The sequence below is a fragment of the Engraulis encrasicolus genome, chromosome 2 (genome assembly GCF_034702125.1).
Source record: "Engraulis encrasicolus isolate BLACKSEA-1 chromosome 2, IST_EnEncr_1.0, whole genome shotgun sequence".
NCBI lineage: Eukaryota > Metazoa > Chordata > Actinopteri > Clupeiformes > Engraulidae > Engraulis > Engraulis encrasicolus.
Genome location: NC_085858.1, coordinates 16,743,229 through 16,764,398, shown reverse-complemented (window position 1 = coordinate 16,764,398; position 21,170 = coordinate 16,743,229). Strand labels below are relative to the sequence as shown.

Here is a 21,170-nt window from a genome sequence, read left to right as displayed (position 1 = left end):
ATTCAAAGCTTCACATGGTAGGCCATGATATCTTTGAATCTCACCATTTTTAAATCTCATTGTCCTCCTATAATGGCAATAAAGGCGTTCCCTTTGCCAGTATGGGGTGGTCCAAGATATTGTTCTTTCATTTCAGGGTGCCCAGATTTCTGTTGGTTCCCCAGTCAGAATAAGGGCCTTTCTTTTTGCAGCAATGTACTGCACACCAGTGAAACACCTCGGAGGCCAATGCAGCCATTTCTTCCAGCAGATGGCTAGCGCATGACTCTTGGTTACACTTGCCAGACCAGTGTTCCAGCGCAGCATGTGCACTTACCACAATTAGCGTGCAGGAGACTGACCGACAGGCAGGTAGCACAGCTGGAGCCGAGAGGTGCGAGCAGATACGGCACGCTGTGCACCGTGGCCTATACATTCCTGAGCTGAGCTAGTTAAAGTTTGCAAAGCTACAAAATAAAAGTTTGGTTTCTTGGCTTTGGCTTTGTTGTTTGGAGAACTTCTTTTGTGGGTTCCGCTCCTCTGGTTTTTCCACAGTTCTGGTTTAGTGTGCCTTGTGGTTGAGCTACACAGCGGCAAGCTGTTTTTTTTGTTTTTTTAATCTGACAGTTCTGTCTTTGGTGGTTGCAGTGGTTTCTGACTTGATTGTTAGTTTGTTTGTTTGTTGCTATGGAAAATCTTAGGGTTTTTCTTTATCGGCTTGATCTGGTAAATGAGCTGCTGGAGGATTATCAGGGTTACCGGCATCAAACAACACAGCATCAAGGTCCAGTGCTGCAAGTGAACAAAAGGTGAATCATCGCAGGCATTGAGATTAAATTGTGTATGTATCAGCGCACAAACACCCACATAGGAAAATGTACATAATAAATATTGTGAAAAACATTGTGAGCTGATGCACAAATGCAGAATCCATAAACATGTAGATCTGTTCCCGAAATAATCTGAGCCACCATTGTGAGTTGACACATATGCACACACACAGGGCCGCTGACAGGTTTGGCTGGGCCCGGGACAAAAAAAATATCAATGGGCCCCCCTTCCTCCAATTCCTCCAAGATTTGAAACACAATCTTACTAAGCTACTAACTTACTTATAAAATGATGCAATGAAGGTTTTCTATTGTGTTTATCAGTGCGACTGATCTCCTTTTAAACATGAATGCTGCAGTGCAGTGCTTGTCTGTTTATGAAGGGAAACTTTTGCTTTTTTAGTGTCCTCTGCCTGTTAGTACCTGCCTCACCTGAAGAATATTTTACTGAATTCCGGGGGCTTCTGGTGTCTTCCTCTATTTTACTTCTTTCCTTCATTTTCTGTCCTCCTGATTTGAACGACTGCATCTTCAGACACCTTTGCATATTGGCACGAGCCGCGTTAAGTTGAAGCCAATTTCTTTCTGTCTCGTAATGACCGACCAAACCATTTGTGCAGGGGGGTGGGGGAGGTGGGGGTTCTTGATCCCGTTTTAAGGACAGGAAAGGCAAAATATCTGCATCATTTATTTAATGCAAATATAGCGCATTCTTCCTATCTCAAAAACCAACTTACTTTGAAATGAAATAGAACCATTAATCACAAACTTAATGAGGGCCCAGTTCTGGGCCCCGCCTATCCCTGGGCCCGGGACAAAAAGCCCGGTTGTCCCCCCCTGTCGGCGGTCCTGCACACACATTAACACTGGTGCATAACCTATCGTTCTTTACACACGTACGCACGGATGGATGCACGCACACGCGCTCACACACACAGAAATGATTCCTCCCTGTATGTCCCCTCTCTTCCCTCCTGTTCGCTCCTCTTCTCTGGCCTCTCCAGGCTGGGGTGGCCATATTACACGGCCCCTCTGCTGTAATGGAGGAGATCACGCTGGGCCCCTCTCTGAATCATCAGAGGCCGGCTGCTAACATTAACCCTGAATCCTCTCCACTCTCCAAATGCCAAGCCGATAAGAGGGCCTGCCCTACACGCGCGCATGCTCACACACACACACACACGCGCGCGCATGCTCACACATACACACGCACGTGCGTGGTCAGGCTCGCTCACACACGCACACACGCACGCACGCACACGCACACGCACGCACAGGCACACACACAGGCACACACACAGGCACACACACGCAGGTACACACACGCACACGCACACTCTGTTTCTCTCTTCCTTTCTCACACCTTCTCTCTAGTACACACCAACACAGTGAGGAAATTTCAAGGAGTAGACTAGGAGAGGAACACAAAAAAAGTACTGGGTGACACTTTGAATTTAGTCAAACACCCACTTTCTTTCTCCCACACATACACAATCGCACACTTTTTCCCCACTTTTCCCTTCCTCACTTTTAAACTTTCTTTTCTTCAATTCTTTTTTCCCCTGTTCTACACCTAACCCCACTTAAACTCTTTGCACCTGACACAAATCCTGTCCTCGCCAAACCAAAATGTCCTTTCCCCAAAGTTTTGGAAGTTCAGTTTTGGTCGAATCGAACAGGAACTTCGTGACTTAAAAACTTTTCTGGACATGGGGGCCCACTAAAAGAAAAAGCCACGGCGTGTATATGAAGAACGATTAGCAGGGATTGTAAATGGCAGCGGCGGGACCTGTTTTAGATTAGCATGCTCTAATGGACCAATTAGGGCTCGGCGCACATTGCTGCCCGCCTCCCCCCGTCCAATCAGCATCACCCCGGGACACCGCAGCAGAGCGCCAGAGAAACATGACTCCAGAAGGGAAAGAGGGAGAGAGAGAGGGAGAGAGGGAGGGGGTTATGGATCAGATCATATGAGAAGAGGAGGGGGAGGAGAGGAGAGAGAGATGAAGAACTTAAGAGAGGAGGACAGGCTAAATGAAAAGCAGAGGCAAGTATGAGGGGGAGAGGAAGAGCAAATGTGAACAAGAGAAAGTGAGGGCACAGGAGAGAGAATACTGAAAGAGCGCATAGCATGCGTGAGACAGCTGGAGTAGGACTGTAGATCACAGGATTGCAGGATCGAATCCCGCCTTTACCTCTCCCTACATATCCATCCATCTCCATCCATGGTTATCTCCATGCCTGAAGTGCCCTTGAGCAAGGCCCCTAACTCCACATTGACCCAGACACTGTAAACAATACCCTGTAATATCTGTCAGTCACTTTGGATAAAAAAGTCAGCCAAGTGTCATGTAATAATAATAATAATAATAATGAGTAAAAAAAAAAATTAAAAACAAAATGAGATGGAGACAGAGAACAGATAATGTGAGGGAGAGTAAAAAAAAGAGACTGAGGGGTGGAAGAGGTGGAAAAAGAGAGAAAGACTGAAAGGAAGAGAGAGAGCATGGAAGACCATGAGCAAACAAGAGAAAATCGACTGCTCTACATGACTTTGGAAAAGGGGGAAAAAAGGAAGTGAGAGACTACGGATGACTAAAAGGAAGGAAGCGAGTGTGTCTGAGATGAGGAACGGGAACAGAGATGTTGAGCCAAGCTGGGAGAGCAGGGAAAACTGAACAGAACAGAGGAGAACTGAACAGAATAGAACAGAACTAGGCCCTGGCAGGAGAACAGTAGGCTGGAGGCAGACAAAGCTGGAACATCAGGAGAGGCAGGAGCTGGAGACAAGTGACAGAAGGAGAAGAGGGAAGAGGAAATGAAGGAACAGGGAACATGACAACAAGACAAAGACTAAGAATAAGAATGAGAAAGAGGGACCAAACACGCACAGAACAAGACCCCTGAGGCAAAAACCTCACTCACTGAGTACGCACGCACTTATGCACACACGCGCGCACACGCACGCACACACACACACACACGCTTCAGGTTGTCTCAGCAACCAGAATTGGGCCTGGGGATGACAGAAGAACTTCAGGGACTGTGGAAAAAATAGGACAAAAGTGGGAAGAGGGTGTGTGTGTGAGAGTGAGAGTGAGGGAGAGAGCGAGAGCGAGAGAGGGAAGATGGCACGGAGCTCAGCTCTCTGCCTTGGGCTTCGCTCAGCAACCACGGGCGGTCGCTCACCAGTGCCTGTTGCCGTGGTTTCCTTACTCTGACGGTTTTGTCATGGTGACAGTGACGTGCACAGTTTCAACCGCTGACCTCTCCACTCCGAGCGGTGATCAAGGCCAAAACGAAAAAAGGGGAACAGAGAGGACCTGGATGACGAGCAGAAACAAAATCACGACGTGCCCTGCAGGCACACAATAGGCTACCTACATTGACAGGAAGACACAAATTTAAACTCCCATTATTCAATGGAAGGAGGCCTCGAAAAGCATGAAGGAGACAAAAGCTGCACTCCAAGCCCTGCCATGGCCTAACGGGAGGGCACAGGGTTACTACGCCGGCGGCCCAGGTTCGATTCCAGCCCGGCTCATTTGCCGATCCTTCCCCGCCTCTCAACACACCTGCACTCCTCCTTGGCTTATACTCTTGACATAAACTACTATTGCACCATGTCCTTATACACCTGTGTTATGCACTCAATGCACCTGCAGCGTGTATAAAGTGAAAGAATGACCCATTGAGAAACTCCCATTGTAGTTGTGAGGGCACTCATTGCACACAACAAAATTGCATTTATGCCTCACCCATACAAGAGGGCAGCCCCAAATGGGAGCAGTGCAGCCCTCAGTCATGTCAGGTAACTCAGTCATGGAGGATGATGAAGGAAAAACACTTGATGGACGAGAGCACTGGTTGATCACTCCACTGAAAAACCTGCAGGCTGGCAACCAGGCTGGTAACTTAACCCTCAGGCTTGAGGCCGTAACTGCTTGCCTATAACTATTACGAATGCCCAAACTGGTCATATGTTCCTATAGAGCCACCACATTTCATAAAGGAAAACAAACTAGGTAGCAGTTGTTACATTTACCCACAATGACAACATGACTGGGCAGCAGCTCAAAAGTTCAGGAAAGCCAAGCTGTCTGCCTCTAGGTACGCTAGGTGTTGCCAATCAGCTGAGAACTCTAATCAGCACGGGCTGTCGCTCCAATTCCTGTTCCTGCCATCTCTTTTTTTAAGTGAAAATAACAGCAGATGGCATAAATGGTGGAGCTAGGGAGGGAGTTTTTTTAATATCTCGGCAAATTCGCTGAGTGAATACATAAGCCGGATGACTGTGCACCGCGGTGACCGGTGACATTTCTATCCATCACAACCCCTGCCACCACTGCTTTCAGTCACGTCCGAGGGAGAGAGGCGAGAAGGGTGGGGAAGGGAGGCCCGAGTGGGGTGTTGCGGGTAGGTGGGTGACGATTGGGACCTTAACTTACTTGATCGTGACGCTCATTGAAATTCTGCCTTCGCCGGTCCACAAAACATGCCCCCGCCTGCTCGCCGGGCTCACTTGCCGTAAAACTTCTAAGACCCGCACGGAAACTCGCCAAGACTAATTAGGCTGTCGGAGACGGAGGGCCAGCGCCTCTGATCACAGCAAAGCGACTGCTGCGGCAGCTGATCAGCACTCAAAAGAGTGGCGCACCACACACACATAGGCACAGACACACACACACAGGCGTGCGCACACACACACACACACAGGCGTGCGCACACACAGAGTTAACCACAAGACATCTGCATGAATGCTCACAGTTCGTTATCTCTATTAAAACTTCTTTTTGAATCATACTTTACTTTGCTTAATTTGAACGGCTCCAACACACACACGACACAGGTTAACCCACACAAACGGGTGCAACACACATCTGAGAAACATGCCGCACCCTGCACCTAACTGTGCGCGTGTCTGTGTGTGTGCCTGTGTCTGTGTGTGTGCTTTTGCATGTGCAAGTGTGAGTGTGACTGTGTGTTTAAGTTGCACCCTGCCTGTGTGTGTGTGTGTGTGTGTGTGTGTGTGTGTGTGTGTGTGTGTGTGTGTGTGTGTGTGTGTGTGTGTGTGTGTGTGTGTGTGTGTGTGTGTGTGTGTGTGTGTGTGTGTGTGTGTGTGTGTGTGTGTGTGTGTGTGTGTGTTGACCTCCCCCAATCAACAGCCTAATGTGGCTATTTTAAGCAGGCGATAGTCAAACGCTGGAGGCTGTCGCTTTCCTCAGCAGGTCTTCGGGGGGTGGCGGTGGTGGTGGGAGTGGCCCTCCGGACCCCCGGATCAAATGGTCTCCCCATTAATTGCAATCAAACGCGGCAGCTGCCAGCCCACCGCAGGGATTTCGGCCAAAACCTCCCCACAATTAACTTCCCTACAGTAGGCAATCTATTGATCTCGCCCACGCTCTCGCTCGCTCGCTCACTCTCACTTGCTCTGGAAATGTCCTGTTAAAAGCTTTCGGTGCCGCCTGTTCACATGTATCTGGCTGGTTTTATTATGACAACATCTAGACTGCCGTAGCTAGAGTGCACGTTTTGTGTATGGACTCCGTTTGGGTACAGGTATGGGTGAACATTTAGAAGAAAACAAATCATACAGCATACAGAAAAAAGTATGCTGCCAAAACGAAGGAAAAAAAACTCATACGAGTTTTTGAGTCACATTTGCCCACATTTCTATTTAGTTTGATGACAGCTGGAGGATATATTTCCTACCAGAACTCTCATGATTCATTTCCTCCTGTGAATCTAATGCAATTCCAGTGGCACACACATTGATAAATGGCACATCCATCCTTCACTACATGTGTCATGCGTCATAGTGAATTTGGAAACGACATCCCGCTAATTCTATAGATTGGCCTATTTTATTATGACAGTTGTAGAACTAGGCAAGCACACACATACACGCACGCACACCTCTAGGAAGAGCACACGGTCATACAGTACGTAAAACTGTACTAATTAGTCTATAAGCTTCTGGCACCACTCTCCCTGGGGAAAAGGTGCGTGTAGCGAAGTACTGTCAGCCTCAAAAACACACAGACACACACACAAACGCACACACGCGCACACACACGTATCTCCTGTCAGGGACAAGTGGAACAAATTTCTTAGCCTTTATTTCTCTCTGCTTTTCTCACTTCTCTCGTTTCTGTCCGCCCATGCATCCAACCACCTGCTACGCGGTTCAGCTTCAGAACCAACTTCCAGAACACAATCAAAAAAAGCTCTTATTGCTGCCAGTTTCAAAACTAGTTGGGTTTTTTTACGCCAACCTGTTATCAGATGGCCTCTGCTAATGATTTTCCCTTTAATTGCTATGCCTTCCTTTCTTCTTCGTTACATGACTTGATTGCCAAGAAACTTTTAACAAATACATTTATCTTGTGAGCTTCTGGGCTTATCTTGCATGTGTTTACATGCCTCTTAATTCTATTGTTCTTTGCTTTCATTTTTGTACGCATCGAATTCCGTGCCCTAACCCTAACCCTAACCCTAACCCTAACCCTAACCCTAACCCGCCCTTTCGGTACTTACGCCTTATGTCCCCTAAACCTAAACCTAAACCTAAACCTAACCCTAACCTTAACCCTACTTAACCCTAAACCTAACCCTAACCCTAACCTTAACCCTAACCTTAACCCTAACCCTAACCTTAACCCTAACCTTGACCCTAAACCTAACCCTAAATTGCTTGTTTGAAATGTTTGATTACCATGTGACGGTAGGCTACCGAAAGGGCATCAAACTAGTGGGTCGCTAGGCAACAGTCGGGCAATTCAAGTGAATAGGCAGCGTTTCGTTGCCCTACCACGAAAAACGGGCAATAACGTGAAGGCACCACGAAAATTAATCTATTTTTTTCGTGAATACTTCACAAAATGAGTGAGATACGGTTGCATGCACACGCACACGCACCTCTTCCTCTCCTTTTCCCCCTCTTCACCTCATCGTCCTCACACCTGTTAGCTCTTTATTGGATCTTACTGTAAGTGTAGCTTCAGCACCCAAGAGCAGAGAGGGGGGGGTGGGGGGGTGGAAAAAAGAGAAAGGACAGACAGTCACAGCCCCTCCATTTCCATTGCCACTGTCACTGTCACAGCCTCGTTATCCACTTCTCTACCCTACCTTCAGCCACTCTCCCCTGTCCTCCCCCACCATGCTCTCTCTCACTCTTCTTTTCTTTGCTCTTTGCTCAAACACACCGGCAGCGACAAGATTAAGCGACAGAGAATCGCTGGTCTGTAAGCAAGAGCGATACGAGCGATTGAGGCGACAGAGTATGTCTGTTAAAAGCGGAATGCAAGCATTCCAACATTCCCATTGACTGTGGTGGTAGTCACAGAACCGCATCACAGCTCGTTTGCATAATATTCTCTGAAGTCCAACTACAAACTATAGCTCAAATTAGGGGTGGGCGGTATGGCCAAAAATGTATACCTCGGTATAATTTTAGCCACGGTATATATCACGGTATATGTCACGGCATTGTACATTGTGTATAATATGAAAAAATTAAGCGTTTTGTGGCTAAATGACCAAAAAAACACTTTTTGCATTTTATTTTTTTAAATGACTGGTCAGACGTTGTTTTATCTATGTGGGAATTCTTGTCATTCAAATAATTTGAAAACACATTTTTAAACTTTTACAGCCTTAAAAGTAAATTTACACTCCAGAATTGAAATGTTTTGGCATAACATACAATTGCAAACAATTGTAGCCTACATTAAACATTTTGTATTGAGTAGTTTTTAATGAAATGCCTGTGCTGCTGTTATTCCTCTGCGAGCGTGCAGGACGCAATGCGCTATTGCGGTAGACGGTATGACACAAAATCTCTATCATTGATGAAAAAATACCGCACACGATATTATACCGCGGTTACCGCCCACCCCTAGCTCAAATCACCTCTAGTTGCCTGGAACACTTTTGTCTCTTCAGTCGCCAGCGACTCAATACAAAGTCAATTACTTCCGTCGCCGGTGTCGCTCAAGTCACGTCTGGTCTATTCGTGCCATTGTCCTCTCACTCACGTCCTTAACGCTTGTCTAAACCTTTATTCTTTCAAAAGGTGAGTTGAGTGTCCCCCTTCAGTCAAGGGCCAACAACTGCATGGGAAAGGATCGTAAAAAGAATCATTGTGCATTGGTGCTATACTTGACACGTACGGCAGGTGATTTTGCTCATTTTTTTTTTTTACGAAGGCCAGGAGTTTCTAGCGATGTTAACAACAGTGAGTGTTATAAAAGAATGAAACAAAGATACAGAAGAAGTTTTCTACCCTGGCTGATGCTACCACTTAAAGGTCAGTTAAAGGTGATATGGATTACTTTACTTTCTGACCTCTCGTGATTTACTGCCATTGTGTGTGTGTGTGTGTGTGTGTGTGTGTGTGTGTGTGTGTGTGTGTGTGTGTGTGTGTGTGTGTGTGTGTGTGTGTGTGTGTGTGTGTGTGCCCACTCCACCTCATCCCTCCCCCCTCTTCCTCTTCATCCTCCTCCTCCCACCCATCACTCCTCCTCTCCTCTCCTCTCCTCTCCTCTCCTCTCCTCTCCTCTCCTCTCCTCTCCTCTCCTCTCCTCTCCTCTCTCTCCCTGCATCAGGCCGCTACTCACCCTTGAGGAGATCAAAGGCCTTCAGGCGTCTGTGAGGGCTGCATCTGCCATGGTGGGCCCAGATGTCTCTCGAGTGTGTGTGTCCTTTGTCTGGAAGATGCTGTGTGTGTGTCTGCCTTGTGTGTATGTGTGTCTGCCTCTCTCCCTCTTCTTGCTTGCTTGTCTGCTGAGGGTCAGCGTGCCGTCTTGGGTCTTCGTGAGCGTTCGTACTCTGGTCTTGACGATCTCTGAAGAGGGGAGAGATACAAAACAGAGAGAGAGAGAGAGAGAGAGAGAGAGAGAGAGAGAGAGAGAGAGAGAGAGAGAGAGAGAGAGAGAGAGAGAGAGAGAGAGAGAGAGAGAGAGAGAGAGAGAGAAAATGGAAACTTTTGTTGATTTAGGATGTCAAGACGGATGCAAATAGAAAGGGAAACTTTTTGATGACATCCTCTTTTGACTTGTCATTTCCCTTACTGACTTACTTGTCATTTCATTTCCCCTCCTACCACTTCCAACAACTGCTCAATTTCAACCACAATAACGTAGCACAACAACCCACATCTGAGTTTCTGTATGTGTGTGTGTGTGTGTGTGTGTGTGTGTGTGTGTGTGTGTGTGTGTGTGTGTGTGTGTGTGTGTGTGTGTGTGTGTGTGTGTGTGTGTGTGTGTGTGTGTGTGTGTGTGTGTGTGTGTGTGTATTACACACTGACGAGTTCTGCACAAACAGTGCACACATGGTAATTGAGACAGATACTTCCTACTCTCCTAAACCCCCACAACTGCAACTTAGGAAGTGGGAGAGGGAGAAAGCAAGCGATGAGTTTCTAATGAACCAACCAAACCCCTCACAATTGCCACAGATGAGAAAAACATCACAGCGGTGGCTCAGCAATGACTCACCGGTGACTCAACTGTATACAGACTCTCTCTTTCACTCTCACTGGTGACACATTCATCTAAACGCCGCAATTAGAGCGTGCTCATTAAGAGGCTCCATCGCAGTCCCCAAACAATGAAGCTCTTTATCACCTTACTGTGACAAAGTGCTACGCACATAAACAAACATTACAACGATGGGAGTATTCACTTTAGCACACGCCTCCGGGCTACACACGCGCGCACACGCACAAAACGCATGCACGCACAGAAACCCGCTCACACACAGATACAAAATAACAAAACGCACGCACACACAAATCCATGCACCATTGAAAAAAACAACAACACACGCACACACACACAAAACCTCTTTAAAGTCTTTTCACACCCACTTTCTCCCTCACACAACAGTCCTTCGCCAGTTCCATTCATTAGCGGGAAATGCGGTTATTTCTTTGCATGTGTGTGTGTGTGTGTGTGTGGGGGGGGGGGGGGTGTGAATGGGTGGTGTTGATAAAAGTTCTATGGAAAAATACTCAAATACCAATACACAAACGCATTACAAAACACACAGACACAGACATACACACACACTTTGTGTTTTGGACTGAGCTGCATCTCCAACCACAGTGGAGCGAACCCAGCCCAGCCCAGCCCAGCCCAGCCCAGCCCAGCAGTGTCTCAACATTCGCGTTCTTTATTCCCCTGCCCAAGTAAACACACATGCATACACAAGCAAACACACACATACACACAAAAGCTGTCACACACAAAAACAAACAAACTGTAAACACAAATAAACAAACTGTAAACACAAATAAACAAACTGTAAACACAAATAAACAAACTGTAAACACAAATAAACAAACTGTAAACACAAATAAAAAACTGTAAACACACACACGCGCACGCGCGCGCACACGCACACGCACACGCACACGCACACGCACACGCACACGCACACACACCAAAAAGCTCAGTACTCTCCACAGAGTCGTGTGTTTCTCCCTGGCTGCTTTTCCTCTCTCCTCCTTCTCTTCTTTTGTTCACAGATGGCATCAGCACCATGCACACCAAACGCACCCAGTGCCCCAACCAACTCTCCAACAGTGCCCCAACACCCCTGATATTGCCTACTACACCTTCTTCAAAACAACTCTGCCTCCCTCTGTCCAAACGCAGCTTTCTCTATAAACACCACCCGCAGCGAAAACAGACATCTTTCTCTCGTGCTCTCTCTCACTCGCTCGCTCACTCTCTTTCGCACACACACACACACACAGTAAGGACATTGTTTTTACACTGGCATACACATAAATCTGTCAAGAAGGTCAAGCTTGTGGCTTAATCCCCCCCACATGCCAGTGCGACAGCCTTCAGTAGATAGCCTCAGAGATAGTGACTGTGGCAGCAGGCAAACTTCACAAGCATGTACGGTCACTGAAAGAAGCAATGTGTACAGCTTTGTGTTTGCGCCTGTGTATGCGTGTGTGGGTATGTCTACAGTTGGTTGAATGACCCATCATTCACTGGTGATCCATACACCTATTTACTTGTATGCCTGAGTGTGTGTGTATAAGCGTGTAACATGTATTCCCACAAGTTCGGAGCAGGTGACAAGCAGAGAGGAGGAGGGAGGGGGGCTACGATGATGAGAAAATGAGAAGGGGTGGGATGGGGTGAGCGAAGGAGAATGGCAAAGGAAAACAGAGAGAGTGAAAAAGTGTGCCTGAAAACCCAAGCGAAGGGTGAAGAGCAAAAAAAAGGAAAAGAAGGAAAATGGAAAAGAAGAGCATGAGAGGTGAGTTCCAGGGCCGGATTAAGATGGCCAGGGGCCCCAAGGCTACAGGTTGCTGTGGGCACCCCCGGAAAACAAAATTCACTATTTACATAGACAGTGTCATAATCACGAGCTAGGAACAGGATGACATGTCTACCAACTGTACTCAACACAACAGACGAATTTTTCGAATCTCGTGCAATTTTTCACTTTTGGCAAATCAGGGCCCCTGGCAGGTGGGGGCCCCTAGGCTTCAGTCATAAAGCCTGTGCGTTAATCCGGCCCTGTTGAGTATGGAGGGAGGAAGAGGAGGAGGAGGGATGAGCGATAGAAAGATGCACTACGCGCTGATGAAAGAGAAGGAAACAGGCAGAAGAAAGGAAACAGAAAGAGACAGGCAGAGGAAGAGATGAGCTATGAAGGTAGAGGAGGGGAAGAATAAAGAAGCCGTAAAGACGGGGAATGGAAAGATTTAACAGAGAGAGGGAGGGGAGCGATAGAAAAAGACAGGAGAGGTGAGAAGAAGGGAGGACAGATTAAGCGAAAGAGGGGGGAGAGACATGAGAGTGAGGGAGGAGATGTATGAAGGAACATATGAAAGAACGTCAGTCGCCAGAAACGGAGAGAGGGAGACAAGACGAGAGGGGGGAAAGGAAGGGAGGATCAGAGCAAAGCTAACGGAGGAGGTTTAGTCACTTTGAAGAGGAGAGGCGGGAAAGTCAAGGGAAGGCAGCCCAAGCGGCGACAAGTGTGGAGTTTTGACTAGTTTTTCTCAACGGGGGCTCTACAGTCCCACAGGGGCATTAGGCAGCCTCTGCAGTGTTTCCCATACATTGAGGAAACTATGGCGGCCCGCCATAGTTTAAATTTGGCCGCCATAGTTTCCGAAAATGTAAAAAAAAAAAAAAAAAAAAAAACAAACAAATATTTTTTACGATTTCCGTTTTTGTTAAAAACGATTTGAATTACGATTTCCTTCGCATTTTCCTCCTGGAGTAAATACATCCTATAGAGAAAACTACAAGTGCTTGAAAGACAGAGGGATCAAAAGCCTAGTCAAGTTGTTGTAGTTAACTTGGGTTTGGGAGCAATAAAAAAAACCTTCAGAGAAGGGACAGTTGGGATGAGTTTACTAACACTCCCCAGCCTTTGTTTTACAGTTGTAATGAGTTAGGTGACAGGCCTCCATTGACACAGCAGAGGAGACATTGAGCTGTATATAGAAATGAATGTGAATATAGACATAAATTGTAATGTGAAAAACTGGCCCTGTGACCAGCACCCCTCATGTAGAATGTGTACGCCTGTGTGTGTGTGGGGAAAAGGCATAGACAAAAAGGGTCTAAGAGGGTAGGCTATGTTAACAATTTCACAGTACTCAAAAACAGAAATATATTCACTGTACTGCATTTTTTTTTAAAAATATATAAATGTACTACAACCCCCCCCCCCCAAAAAAAGGCCCGCGTGAAAAGACCACCCCCCCCCCCCCCCCCGGAAAAAAAAATCCCGGCTGCCCCCATAGTTTCCAAAATTTCTGTGGGAAACACTGCTCTGGTAGGCGTTAAGAAGTTGCCCAATGGAAAATACCACATAGTGGGGGGTTCATGTGTGCTCTCTATGGCTACGTTTACATGAGACATTTAATTCAAAATTAACTCACTTTAATTCTGAATAAAGCTTAATTCTGCTTTGAAAACGTCATGTAAACATCTCACAACTCTGATTTAAATGAAGGATCAAAGTAAACTCGACGGAACAATTTAATGCTCAATTATTAATTTGAAATTAAAAACATGTAAACAATATCAGCGTTTGGTATAACTAATAATTCCCATAGCTCGTAAATGTCACATAAGGCCCTTCATACCGGCCCTCAACACCTAAAACTGAATAAGTCCTGAGCGCGTTTCAGCAGTGGGTCTGCACATGCTGTACAGTATACATGGCATTACACTTAGCTGCCATTTCTATCCTAAATGACTTTCAGCTAATTGGGGAACTACACTAAGCACAATCTGGAGCAATGTAGCAATAGATGCCTCCGTGAAGGGCACTTCTGTAGTAGACCACCCAATTTCTTTGCACTGATCGGGGATTCGAACCTGCGACCCTCGGTTCCAAAGACCAACTCTCCCAACAGACTAAACAGATGCCCTGTTGCAGCTGGAGCAGCAGGGAGAGGAGCTTTTGGGGCATTTATCAAGATGGCAGAGGTAACGCTTGTGGGAGCAGTAAGCTAATTGGCTCATTCAGGGTTTTTTTCTGGGTCTATTGTATTGCAGGACCTTAGTAAGATAATATTTCTCTTCTTGCGGTTAATATCGATTGTCAGCCCCAGCAAGCTATCTGCTCGTTGTACCTTGAGTGCTGCTCTTACGCAAGGTTTAGCATCAGTCATATATGAAAATAAATGGAAAAAACAGCATCCCAAATTCTAGCAACAAGAATATAAAAAAATCCAGCACATTTAAAGGAAGAAGAAATATTAACTACTCACTTTTTAAAAAAACTGACAGATACACTGGGCTTTCCAGTCTCCAGTGGCCAATGGAAGTCAATGGATCCTAAGACGTTCCTAAGAATAGCTCAGTCGTTGGCAAAGGAAAAGGCTGGACAGCTGGATAGCGGCATCATGTCAGCTGTAATCACTTGATAAATCACCAGCCTCGCCGTCATTAATTAAGGTATATTCACTGTATGTATGGGGAGGAGGACGGTCTGCTGAAGCTCGTTCGTACAGTGAATGTTTCCCCAGCAGGCTAACTATGTAAGCCGTCAATTCATCTTTTCTGCTGCATTCACTCACTGCCGCATCTACTGCAATGCACTGGCAGGTCTATGTGAATGGTGAGAGATAAGTTATAGCGGTTTCACTCACCTGTTACATTGTTTTGAACTACATGTTAAGCTAATGATATCAGGTAAGCGTACCCATTAAGCCCATGTACCCTTTAAGCCCACTTTCAACTTTGAGGTCAATTTAAAGAAAGGGAAAAGGTGAATTTTGTTGTTCATCACCCTATCCAATTAAAGGGTTTAGTAACTGACAAAATGATTTGTATTGCAAACAAATCACATTTTTTATCGCCGAGTTATCCCCGTCCAAGTGAACCCAGTCTCAGGACTACTGACAAGAAGTTGCCTCAAAACTTTGCTGTTTTGGGACATGTCAGAAATCATAGAATTTCAGCTAGTTTAAGTCAAATATTTTGAAAATACTTTCATATTTAGTGAACTAAGAGGTAAATGTAATGATTTTTATACATATACATGCAGTGTTTTACTAAATTATAGCATTTCCCTTCAAATGGAAAGATGTGTTTTATGAGCAAGCAAACGCTGATATTCTCTTGATACAACCACACACCATCTTTATCTTACTCTACCGTAAGACTTAAGGTGGTTAGGTATGAATTCTAAGCATATTCCAGTTTGTTTGGCATTGATCTTTAAAGAAATGCATCATGAAATGTTTTTGTGGAGTTGATTATTTCCATAAAATAGCTTTTTGTATAGGCGGGCTTAATGGGTACTAGCTGGGCTTAAATGGTACACCCCATTGAAATGCATGCAAGTTGGCATGCATGCTAATGAAAAATGCCTTTGAGGGACATAAAAAGTGCTGTACAATCTCAAGTTGTAGGTCAAAAAGGCGTAATGTAATGAACTAACAAAAATCAATAAGAAAATATAAATTTCTCTGTTTGGATGAAGAATTTTATGAAGTATATGAAGTAAGAGATGCTGTAATGTTTAATTAGGTTTTATGCATTATTTTTTGAGCAAATTTTACATTTTGGAAGAATATTTTGATCTGAAACCATTTATGCCATGTAGGCTACACTGTTTAAACTCAACTCACACACCTCACCAGGTATTTTGATAGAGAAATAACTATATGAGCTTATTTGGAACACAAGTGGGCTTAAATGGTACCAAAGGTACCATTTAAGCCCATTCAGACTTTTCACTTTTCTCGTAAAAAATCTTCATATTGTACTTTGAAATATTCATCAACTCAGTGATAAACATTGAGAAGAGAGGTAAATCTTACTATTTAAGAAATCATTTCACAAAAAAATTGTGTGAAGATGATTGAAAAATAAAGAAATTTAGATTTTGGTGGGCTTAATGGGTACGCTTACCTTGAGTTTGTTGCCTAAGCCTAAGTTAATTGTGTTTACTTGTTGTACATGCTCATGTACAAACAACCACAAAAGAATAAGTCTTGGATATGTATATTTAAATATAGATCATAAGAAGAGAATCACAAAAAAGAAAAATGGATGGATGGATGTATGGATGTATGGATGCATGGCACAGGCATGCAGGAATGCAAGGATTTTCTCAACATTCAACATTTCTTTTATTACACTTGTGTTTTGTCTCCTCGAAAAGATAAGCTTAAATAATGAGTTTCAAGATAACGTGTAAATATTTAGCAAACATTGATTTAGGATTAAAAATAATACTTTGCATTGAAATGCTACACTTGTTCCTGCAATGGAACTAGCCTTTACGCCACTAAAGAAAAAGGGCTTTCTCTACACAGAATGCCACCACAAACATCTACTTTTAACACACACACGCACACGCGCGCACACACACGCGCGCACACACACGCGCACACACACACGCACACACACACCGGCTGAAATATGTCTCCACATTCTGGTAAAAAATTACAGCCGCATACTAAACCGCAGGTGGGTGAGGACAAAAAGCTCCAGAGCTCACAATATTTTCCACTCAAAAACACATACATCACACTCAGTCGCAACGCATGCGCAACCTTCACCCAACAACCAAACACACACACACTCCTTTCAACATTTCCCTTTTCACGTCCAGAGAGAAGAGCAGTTCTGGGCTCAGATAGGGGGTCATCCATCTCTCACACAGAGAAAGAGACACGGACACACACACACACACACACACACACACACACACACACACACACACACACACACACACACACACACACACACACACACACACACACACACACACACACACACACACACACACAGGCCAAATGCTGCCAGATAAAAGACAAAAAGGGAGAGAGGGCATGACAGACAGGCAGCAAAAAAACCCAGAGAGGCACAGAAGAGGAATGAGCCAGATATGGAAAATAAGATAGTGGGAAGAGGTGAAGAGTGTCAGTGTGTGTGTGTGTCTGCTCAGCTGCGTGTGTGCACTGATATCTGCATGTGTGTGAAATAGTAGGGTATCTGTGTGAAACTTGGGTGTGTTAAGGAAGATCGGAGGAACTGGTGGCTCCGCCAATCCCCAATCTGCTGCTCTCCTAGCGCCTGGCTAATCCTACTGCCAATTTAAATGGGAATTCAAATATTCACACCACCACCAGCAAATCCACCGCTGACAGCAAACTGATCCTACCTGTTCACCCCTCGAGCCATGTGTGTGTGTGTGTCTGTTTTCATGTGTGCTCGACCTGCATAAATATGAGCGAACAAATGCAATTTTATGGATGAACTTGACCGTCTCTGACCTTGTTTACAATGTGTGTGTGTGTGTGTGTGTGTGTGTGTGTGTGTGTGTGTGTGTGTGTGTGTGTGTGTGTGTGTGTGTGTGTGTGTGTGTGTGTGTGTGTGTGTGTGTGTGTGTGTGTGTGTGTGTGTGTGTGTGCATGCGTGCATGTATGCATGCGTGTGTTATGTCTACTGTACGTCTGTGCGTTTAGTCATGCGTGTGTGTGTGTGTGTGTGTGTGTGTGTGTGTGTGTGTGTGTGTGTGTGTGTGTGTGTGTGTGTGTGTGTGTGTGTGTGTGTGTGTGTGTGTGTGTGTGTGTGTGTGTGTGTGTGTGTGTGTGTGTGTGTGTGTGAACATGCACAACACCCTTGCCACTTAGTGTGTGTTGTAGTTCATACATCTTGTTCATGGTCTTCATGGGCAGTGGAGTAAAAGCCCATGACAACACTTCATCACCGCCATAAAGACTCTTAAAACGCCATCGATTAATGCATTAACTCAGCCATACTGCACCCAGGGACAACTCATACACTGGCTACTCTATTCCGAAGCTGAGCCACAGAAGAGAGGCATGCAGAGAAAAGAAAGAAAGAAAGAAAGAAAGAAAGAAAGAAAGAAAGAAAGAAAGAAAGAAAGAAAGAAAGAAAGAAAGAAAGAAAGAAAGAAAGAAAGAAAGAAAGAAAGAAAGAAAGAAAGAAAGAAAGAAGCAGACAAATGGAGATAAGCTTAGAGCCAGTAAAACGACTGAATAAGAATGAGGGATAAAAAGGCGAGGGAGAGAGACAGATATTAGACAAATGAGGTGGTGGGCAAAAGGGCTTGTGCGAACACACTTCTTGACAATGGTGGAGTAGCTGTTAATTGACTGCAGTGCCGAGGGCAAGATGCAACCAAGCCGCGATGCACAAAGCAAACCAAAACAATCACCAGGTGATGTGAGGACAATAGACAATGGACTACTTCACAAACACGCACACACACACACACACAAACACGCACACACACGGGAGGTCTGTTCTCCCTGGCCCAGGGAAAAGGGGGGGGGGCACAATTAGAGCCCCATTATACTGTATGTATTGACAGGGGGGACCTTGCAGGTGATTTTGTCCCGGTCCTGGTCAAAGCCGTCAGCATCCCTCCGCACACGTGCCTGCCCTGTACCCATGATGGTCCCCTGCTGTAAGCACCTTTAAGAGGCTGCCCGGTGCCCAGTGCCTAGTGCCCTCTCCTGTGCCAACTGTTCCACAACGGCCTCAACCTGCTCAAGCGACTCCAGCCTGCTCAACCGCTCCTGCCTCTCAGCAAGCCCATAACAGCCCCCCTGCTACCTCTATCCCTTACTATTATTCACATCCATTCCCATCCTCCTCCTCCTCCTCCTCCTCCTCCTTCCCTTCTTTCTTCCCTCTCTCCCTTCCTTCACTTCCCCAATCCTTTCCTCCCTCCCTCCCTCTTTCCTTGTACTTTGCTTCGTCCCTCCCTCCTTCCCCAACCCTTCCTTTATTCCACTGCCCAGTCATTCCTTTCCTTTGCACATTACTCTATCCTTCCCTTCTCTGCATCCCTCCGTTTCACTGGTCTCCTCTTCCCTTTTAGACAGTAACTCCTGTCTCCATATTATCTTTGCCTCCTTTCCTCCTTCCTTTGACTTTTCCTCTTCCCTCAAATCTCTTGATACCGGTTCCTTCGTTTTTGCTCTACCCTTGTATATCCATATCCCTTGGGCCACTGGTGGAGGAGTGTTGCCTGCAGCTCTGCTTCTCTGGGCTCCAGGCAGGGTAGTGGTGGTGGTGGTATGCCCAAGATCCCCAGCAGCCAGGCTGCCTCCTCCTTAGGGCATCTTCCATGACACCTGTGCCGTGGTGTCGATATGCCCCACACATCGAGCTGAGCTGCCAAGCCATTTACAACACACACCAGTAAAGCACTCCTAGAAGGCAGTTAGAGGTTGGGCTATGTTACCGCTTTTCAATGGGGGGTCTACTACAGCATCCCCGGGGGGCATTGGGGAGCCCTTGGGGGGGCGCTGCGTAGAAGGTTGAAAAAGAGAGGGGGGCGGTGCTTAATTGCCATTGGGGGGGCATTAGTCAATTTTATTTTGTAATATTAAGGTGAGTGTTGGTCAGTTTATGGTGAGGTCAAGGGTGACGTTGGGAGGCTTCTGATTCAAAAAAAGGTTGAGAACCACTAGGCTATGTTCATATTTTGACGTAGGCAGCCCATCCTGACACAAAATCTTTCTGCCTGGGGCCTAGTGGAGCTGGTGTCTCCAGTCTCCCAGCACCACACATGCTGCATCATCCTCCCTCTCCCTGTAGCCTACAGCCATGCCACCCACAATCCACTTGCATTTAGCAGCTCCACAGGTTCACAACAGGACACCATCTCCTGTCTCTGCAGGCTCCTGGGTGGATATACCGTATGAGGAGGGCCACTACGGGCACAGCCCCCCCCCCCCGGGATAAGACGTTAAGAACAGCTAACATTTAGAAAAGTTCACGATAGGGATGCAAATGATTAATCGAATTATTTTTAATAAAAATGTTTAGATGTAGTATTTTTTTTCCCGAGAAACATTGACATTTCGGGGGGAAAACGCTGCTTATCAATTAATCGTAAGTCGATCGATAAGGCTATCAACTAATGATTAATGAATTAATCGATAATTTGCATCCCTAGTTCACGAGCTGGCTCGTCTCCCTTTTCTACTGTACCTCTACCGCCTCGCCCTCTGCCTCACTTCCCCTCACGAGCCCCGTCTAGCTCCTCTATGGGTCTCTCTCTCTTTCTCTCTGCCTCTCTAGGTGTGTCGCTCTCTCTCTCTACTTTTTGCTCTCTCACTCGCTCTGTCTAGCTCTCACCCTCCCTCTAAATTACACTACATTAGAGTCATTTACAGTGTATTGGTTACAGTCCCTGTAGCAAAGTGGGGTTACGGTAGGTGTCTCGCTCAAGGGCACTTCAGCCATGAATGGAGGTGTAGGGAGAGGTGAAGGTGGGATTCAAACTTGCAACCCTCTGATCTTAAGCCCACCTCCCTGACCGTCAAGCCACAGCTGCCTCTAGCCAGAGAGCATGGCTAGCGAGAGACGGAGACGAGTGCAGGTTGGAGTATCTGTGGTGTAAGCTTAATGGGTTACCTGTGGCCCTGTGGGTGGTGGAGTAGCTCCAGAGTAGGGCTGTGCAATATATCACATTTATATTGTGATCAATATCGCTGTCAAACAATATTAAATTTCATAATATCGAGTTGAAACAACATTTTTGTCATTTGTCTATACTGCAAAAAGGTAGGCTACGCTACGTGCAATACATTCCCCTCCACTTGAGCCATTGCAAACACAGAGCAGACTTGATACCCAACACTCACACCACCAAAACACCACTGTGTTTCTCTATGGTCCTCCACTCACACTGCTGAAGGGAGAGAAGATTGTGAATTGTTTAGCTCAGTTATTTGTCTTCAAATTAAGGATAGACCGGATGTATCGGTATAAATATCGGCCGATATTTGGGTTTTTTAAAGGGACACTGTGCAGGAAATGTTCAAAATAGGTACTGCAACTATGCTGCCCATTGAAACTGGGCTGCCTATTGCCAAATTTG

General features: G+C 45.8%; 1 protein-coding gene across 2 annotated transcripts in view; it reads right to left on the bottom strand.

Annotated features, from left to right (window-relative positions):
• The window catches only part of spop (speckle type BTB/POZ protein), a 138,633-nt gene that overhangs the window by 91,067 nt on the left and 26,396 nt on the right, over window positions 1-21,170 (bottom strand). For both annotated transcript variants that reach the window (XM_063223436.1, XM_063223444.1), the window contains exon 2: window positions 9,428-9,654. The gene's annotated coding sequence lies outside the window, so the exon portion shown is untranslated. The remainder of the gene's footprint in view (window positions 1-9,427; window positions 9,655-21,170) is intronic.